The 7311-nt window shown below is 38.6% G+C and overlaps 1 long non-coding RNA gene across 1 annotated transcript in view; it reads left to right on the top strand.

Moving 5' to 3' along the window:
• Positions 1-2231: 2231 nt before the first annotated feature.
• Positions 2232-7311, top strand: part of LOC107599499 (uncharacterized) — a 10722-nt gene continuing 5642 nt past the window's right edge. The window contains exon 1 of the long non-coding RNA XR_001610672.1: positions 2232-2243. This is a non-coding gene — a long non-coding RNA (uncharacterized lncRNA). The remainder of the gene's footprint in view (positions 2244-7311) is intronic.

Raw genomic sequence — 7311 nt, 5'->3', positions numbered from 1 at the left:
TAAATTATCCATGAGACGACTGACTGCTGATGAGATGTCTAATGAGGGGAGAGGGTGGGGCTGCTGACAACAGTTTCGTGTTGGGTTTTAAAAAGTGAGACTACGCAGGCAATCTGTGCAATGGGAATGCTAATATCTCTCCATCGCTCATACTGCACTGGCATTACCAACATGCAAAAAATCTGTGGAAAATAATGCAATTCTGACACTTTAAACAGGGATTTCTGCAAACTCCAGTCATTCAGAAGTAATTTGGAATTTACCTACACAATTTACAGCCAAACGGGAGCCAATTAGTTAATAAAACCAGCCAATTAAAGCATAATACCTCAGGTTATCAAATTTTAAAAGGATAATAGCTGCACCTTTCGGTAGTTAAGAGCTTTGGGCAGTAATGTGGAGAAATGCAAAAATCATGTAGAGTTAACAAAAAGAAACTTTGGATTGCCTGGGAGAGAACGTCCAGAATTTTGTGGAACTTTAAATATGGTAAAATATGTTCAACAGAAATGAGCATGGGTGACAAGAAGGCAGCACTAAATTTCTCCATTCACAAACAAGATGGTATGATGGCGCATTCACTGCAAATTCCTATTGTTCTCCTTCTGCCCGAGAACAAAATACAGAAGGGCAATCAAATCATTTTGTGAGAAATATATATAAAAAAGTATTTTGTGGATGTCCAGTTTTTTTCTTTAGCTGTCTAAAGTTTTGATGCCTTTGAATTCAATCTTGTGGTTTTGTATTTATTTTTTTATCGCTAGGGTGTTGGCTCAGAGTTGACATGAAGGACAAATGCTAATATTGTAGCTATCACCAACCGTACAACACTTCATCATGGCTATGAAGTCAGAGGCAATTTTAACTAGTTAGGAAAAAGACAGAATTGACTTCTGCTTTAAAGGTGCGGTAAGCGATTTCTGAGAAACACTGTTGAAAGTGGATCGGACCGAGCACCAAAACACACTTGTAGCCAATCACCAGTAAGGGGCGTGTCCAGTAGTGATGGGGGATGTGCCTGTGTTGAATATCATGTTCAGAAATTTGGGGTGGAGGCAAGATAGTGGTGTGATTCTTTTGGGTAGGGGTGTGTTTGTTTGGGTGATTTCAAATATCAACAGCATTTCTCGGAAATTGCTTACTGCACCTTTAAACATATTGCTGACAGCTAAAAGAATTAGTACCATATAAAGGAGAAATCATTTCCATTTAAAGTGATAAAACACATTAAAGGGGTCATATGATGCAATTTTAAATTTGTATTTTCTCTTTGGAGTGTTACAAGCTCTTAGTGCATAAAAAATCTGTAAAGTTGCAAAGACTAAAGTCTCAAATCCAAAGAGATATTCTTTATAAAAGTTAAGACTTGTCCACGCCCTCCTTAAACACCTCGTTTAAACACGCCCCCACATGTCTACGTCACTGTGTGGGAAGATTTGCATAACACCGCCCAAATGTTCACGCAAAGAAAGAAGGCGTAACTTTTATTCTCACTGTTGTATTGTTGTTGCCGCCATGTTGTGAAGACACTGTGTGTTTCATTGTGAAAGCGAAACTACTTTGTTTGGCCTTCCAAAAGAGGCCGATATTCGCTTCATCATGCCTAGAGCCGATCCGTGCTGGTCGCTGAGGAAATACATCAACTTCGCGCTGTCAATCGCCGGATCGGCTTTCACCGTGGACGAAGCGGAGTTCAGCCCGGGGTCATCACATGTGGTTGCCGCAAGCCTCCTTCGTCAAATCCGCCGGGCACCGCTCACGCCGAAACGTGTTTCGTTGTGAACGCGAAACTACTTTGTTTGGCCTTCCAAAAGAGGACGATATTCGCTTCATCATGCCTAGAGCTGATCCGTGCTGGTCGCTGAGGAAATACATCAACTTCGCGCTGTCAATCGCCGGATCGGCTTTCACCGTGGACGAAGCGGAGTTCAGCCCGGGGTCATCACATGTGGTTGCCGCAAGCCTCCTTCGTCAAATCCGCCGGGCACCGCTCACGCCGAAACGTGTTTCGTTGTGAACGCGAAACTACTTTGTTTGGCCTTCCAAAAGAGGAGAATGTTTCTATAAAGTGGGGCAGTTCCAACTTTGCAAGGACAGTCTGGCGCTTCTGACTCACAGCCTGTAAATACATTTTTTATATTTAAAGAATTTGCCACTGATGATTCAAACGCGAGTTTGAGCAGTGTGTGTTGAGCGCTTGTTGTTTGTAATTTCTCCGATCACAAATGCAGACATGGTTTTATGTTTGCGGGGTGCAATACCCAACGCAAGCATAAAAACACCGTATAAGTCATTATAATCAGTAATTATGTCCCCACTGGATGCAACAAATGCCTCCTTTGTAATGGGTTTTATTGGTTTTGTCTCGTCGCGCCGGGACACATGGAAACACAGTATGGTAAGGGGCGTAACACTTCCATCACATGCTTGAGGTAATCAGCCAATCACAACACACTGGATAGCTGGGCAATCAGAGCACACCTCGCTTTTCAGAACGAAGAGCTTTGTAAAAATCGATGCGTTTCAGAAAGGCGGGTCATAGAGGAAAAACAATAATCAGGGATTGAAATTAACTTTTTTACTCACCAGCCAATTTGGCTACTAAATTTTTAAGTTACCGGCCATTCATAACTTCTACCACCCAAAAAAAAAACTAAATAAACCAACAGCTTGAGGCTGTCTACATGAAAAAGCGACTGTTGCAAATCATTTTGTGTCGGTACTAAGGGTGTGCGATATTGACAAAAAATAATATCTCAATATTTTCTGGGATTTTATTGATAAAGATAATTAGACAATATTTTGCTGAGTGTGTTATTGTGCTGATATCTTAAGGATACCGTGGGCAGCTGACTCCTAAAGTTTTTGATATTCTTCATATTCTGTGTGGTCAGTTCACAGCAGTGATAGAAATGTATCTTTTCCAATAAGTTTACTGGATGATGCGACGGCAGCCATAGTGCGCCAGAACACCCACCACACACCAGCTTATTGGTGGAGAGTGATGAAGCCAATCAGTAGATATGGGGATTGTTAGGAGGCCATGATGATCAGAGGCCAATGGGCAAATTTGGCCAGGATGCCGAGGTCACACCTCTACTCTTTTCGTAAGACATCTTGGGATTTTTAATGACCACAGAGAGTCAGGACCTCGGTTTAACGTCTCATCTGAAGGACGGTGCTTGTTGACAGTATAGTGTCCCCGTCACTATACTGGGGCGCTAGGACCCACACAGACCACAGGGTGAGCACCCCCTGCTGGCCTCACTAACACCTCTTCCAGCAGCAACCTAGTTTTCCCAGGAGGTCTCCCATCCAGGTACTGACCAGGCTCAGCCCTGCTTAGCTTCAGTGGGCAACCAGTCTTGGGCTACCAGTCTTGGGTTTTGTTTGGTTTTTGCAATATAGGCTACTCGATAATGTCATGATGTCTCACGAGTTCAGTATTTGCGCTAAACCTGCGCAGATTTGGCTTGCATGAACTTCCCAAAGAAATTAATGAGTGAACATAACTTACCCGCCAAACTGGCTAGTGATTTGACAGCGTTACCTGCCACAGCTGATTTTTACCCGCATTTGGCGGGTGTTAATTTCAAACCCTGACAATAATGTACATTATGGGGAAAATAATGTGTTTTTTGAACCTTAAACTGCATAAACACATTGCATTACACCAAATACAAAAAAATAATGTTCTTTTTAGCAACATCATATGACCCCTTTATTAAAAATAAAAACTGCCATAATGACAACATCATCCTTTCAAGAGTGCAATCAATCATTCTCAAAAAAGGCTTCAAGAACAAATTAGTGGTCTTTTAAAACATGATGTTTTGTCATGTTTCTCAATAGGGATTTAAAATGTCAAGCCCATTTACATGAGTTATAATTGATCTCACACACACACACACACATACAGTATATATATAAATAAATGTGTGGAAATATCAGCATCCAATTCCCTAACAAGCACCTTGTAGTCTTACAACCTTGAGCACAAGGCTTGTAATGCCAAATAAAACCATTAACCCTGTTAGCTTTCTGATGGCAAAATTATGTCTCAACATTAACTAAAATTTATGAGATGGCACAACGCAATTTAGTAACACTTAACAACCCTCTACACTGCGAGTAAATCACTCGCATATGTGACTAAATCTTACTCTGGGGTGACTAAATGTCTATCGTTAGCAGTGTTGGGCAAGTTACTCTGAAAATGTAATCAAATTACTGATTACTCCTTTTAAAAGTAATCCTGTTACTGTTCTGATTACTTTATTTCAAAGGTAATTAGTAATTAGTTACTAATTTACAAGTTACGTTACTTTTTTCTCCATGAAATTTATGAGATCCCAGCTTACACGCTCCCAATAAATATTTGTTATTAAAGCATCAACATTCACAGAACACTGTTATTTTCAACTAAAGCAAGCGGCTGCTGCGTGCATGGTTTGGCATGGCAGAATGCCAGCAAAGAGCGCTGCATTTATAATCTCTAAAAGACATCTCAGTTCATTGCAATCTCACAAATCTGTTATAACACAATAAATATATGCATAATGAATCTTTCATAATGTCTACAATTCGTGTTAAAATGAGAGGATTCGTGAGCACGCAAATTTCAGTACAGCATTGCTCAACGCTGCAAACACGTTTTATAGCCTAAATAGAAACTCTGCATACGCTTGCACCTGTTAATCATTTATATTTTATATTAGTTCATGTTGCTTTTGTGCAATAGATGAACAACAATTTATTTGTTTTAGATATTTTATGTTTAGATATTTCTATTTTGCCGGAGTCCCGTGAATCATTTTATTCTCCCACATCCCGCACACACACGAGTGTCTACCCCCCCGCAGCAGCATCTTCTCCCGCACTGCACTCCGTTACGTCGGGTCTTGCGGGAACAGGTCTCTAATCCACTGGCACTTAACTCGACAGTGCGTGTGCTCCTTTTTACAATCTCTAGATTATAAAACACTGCATTCTGTCAGCAATGTAATGCTGCAGTAACGTATAAAGACCTCTGCTTGTAACTATACTCTAATTACTATTTTTAAAATTATAACGCGTTAAATTACTCCGTTACTAAAAAAGTAATCAAAATACAGTAACGCGTTACTAAGTAATGCGTTACTGCCCAACACTAATCGTAAGCCACTGGCTAATAAATTCCTCTCACCAGTATGTGTGTGAGAAGCTAATTATAAGTTTAGCATAGATATATTTTCAATAGCTGAACACTGACTGAGCGCTTCAGAGTTTCACTCTCCGTCAAGCGATCTGTGCTATTTTTCAATTTCTCAATGCTTGTGCAGCATACCTTTATTTGACGTACCGTAAACTCTAGTGTGAAGGTGCACGACTCGCCGTTGCTTTGCTGAGAGCGCTGTGTTTCTCACACACTCAAAGAAAGAGAGAGAAAGTCTTACCACACTAAATTGACGTGCTACATGTAAACCATATTCTTTGTTGTACAAACCCAATTCCAAAAAAGTTGGGACACTGTACAAATTGTGAGTAAAAAAGGAATGGAATAATTTACAAATCTCATAAACTTATATTTTATTCACAATAGAATATAGATAACATATCAAATGTTGAAAGTGAGACATTTTGAAATGTCATGCCAAATATTGGCTCATTTTGGATTTCATGAGAGCTACACATTCCAAAAAAGGTGGGTATTCACAATTTGTTCAGTGTCCCAACTTTTTTGGAATCGGGTTTGTATTTTCCTGTCAAAATAATGGAGTTCATTTGGAATTACTCAGCTTTTAAGAAAAAGCAGAAGATATGCCGGTTGACAGTGTGAACGTAGCCTATTATTCATGAACCCAGCAGTTCATCAATCCTTAGTTCGTTGTATATTGTTAGTGTAGTAGTAGAACTAGTAGTAGTCTTATCTTTTAATAATAATTACTATTATCTATTACTTTTTTTTTTTTTTTTTACAGAAACCCTGAATGGCCAACAATATCTTAAGCATCACCACCAGTCCTAAGTTCAGTTAAAATAACAAATATGCATTCATACATGGTTACCAAGTTTTAGTTCTAATCACTTAAGTTCTCTTGTAATTAATAATAAATAAATAGTGCTTAATTATCATAATATCATAATATAATGCTTGATTAACAGATTATGAAGCTAAGATTTAAGAAGCTGTACCATTTTACAAAGATAAGATGATTTGGTGAAATCATATGTATGCATGTACAGTATGTATGTATGTATGTGTGTGTGTGTGTATAAAATAGTATATCAGTGGCAACTAAACTAAAAAACTTACTAGCTAATGGTGATTATATTGCCAAGGTGTGCGTAGAGGGTTGCTTAAGCACATTCTTAAACACATAAGAGCATTAAAATCTTCCCAGTCAAAATTGACCGGCCTTTTAAAATTTGCTTGTAAATCTCTTATAGGGCTGGACAATAATTCAATATCAATATGTATCGCGATATAATATTTTTCAATAACGGTGATATGATTTTTAAACACATTTTCGATATTTCGATATACATTACCAGTGTTTCCCATACATTGATTTATTTGTGGCGTTTAACTTCGTTGAATAAACATGAGCACTGCACGTTTCAAAATCAAAACGCGTCACGGGTGTTTTATATGAATGTATCTCTGAAGGGAACCGACTGTCTTCAGAATAGTTTAGATAGCATTTTTATCTGATAAAGTAGCGTTCATGAGCGGAGCTGCTTTGTTTACAGCCATTACTGGAGAAACCGTTAGTTCCCATTCAGTCAGTCACGTTCAACGTTACGTCAGTGACTGACGAATTGGGATCTCGCCCGAGAGCCCAATCACCTTCGAGTGTTAACTAAACAACGCTCTCACAGCGCCTCCTGCTGGCAGACTAGCAGTTTTTCAATTTTCAATAAGCCCGTCTCCAGCAACATGTTTTTGTTGTTGCTCTTTTTTTTCTGCAGCAACTCGGAGCACTTTTCATATTCTTTATCCTGGCTGAAGCACATTTGTTTCAATCTATAACAATAATCAGCCGTCCTACATCACCAGTCAAAGGTTTTTGAACAGTAAGACTTTTAATGTTTTTTTTTAAGAATTCTCTTCTGCTCACCAAGTCTGCATTTATTTGATCCAAAATACAGCAAAAAGAGTAAAATTTAGAAATTTTCTATTTGAATATATTTTAAAATGTAATTTATTCCTGTGATACAAAGCTGAATTTTCAGCATCATTACTCCAGTCTTCAGTGTCACATGATCCTTCAGAAATCATTCTAATATGCTGATTTGCTGATTATCAATATACAGTTGAGTATTTTTTTT

This window comes from Sinocyclocheilus grahami, unplaced genomic scaffold (assembly GCF_001515645.1).
Source record: "Sinocyclocheilus grahami isolate Dianchi unplaced genomic scaffold, SAMN03320097.WGS_v1.1 scaffold268.1, whole genome shotgun sequence".
NCBI lineage: Eukaryota > Metazoa > Chordata > Actinopteri > Cypriniformes > Cyprinidae > Sinocyclocheilus > Sinocyclocheilus grahami.
Note: the sequence above shows the minus strand (reverse complement) of the source record. Positions and strands in the feature narration are given on the sequence as shown.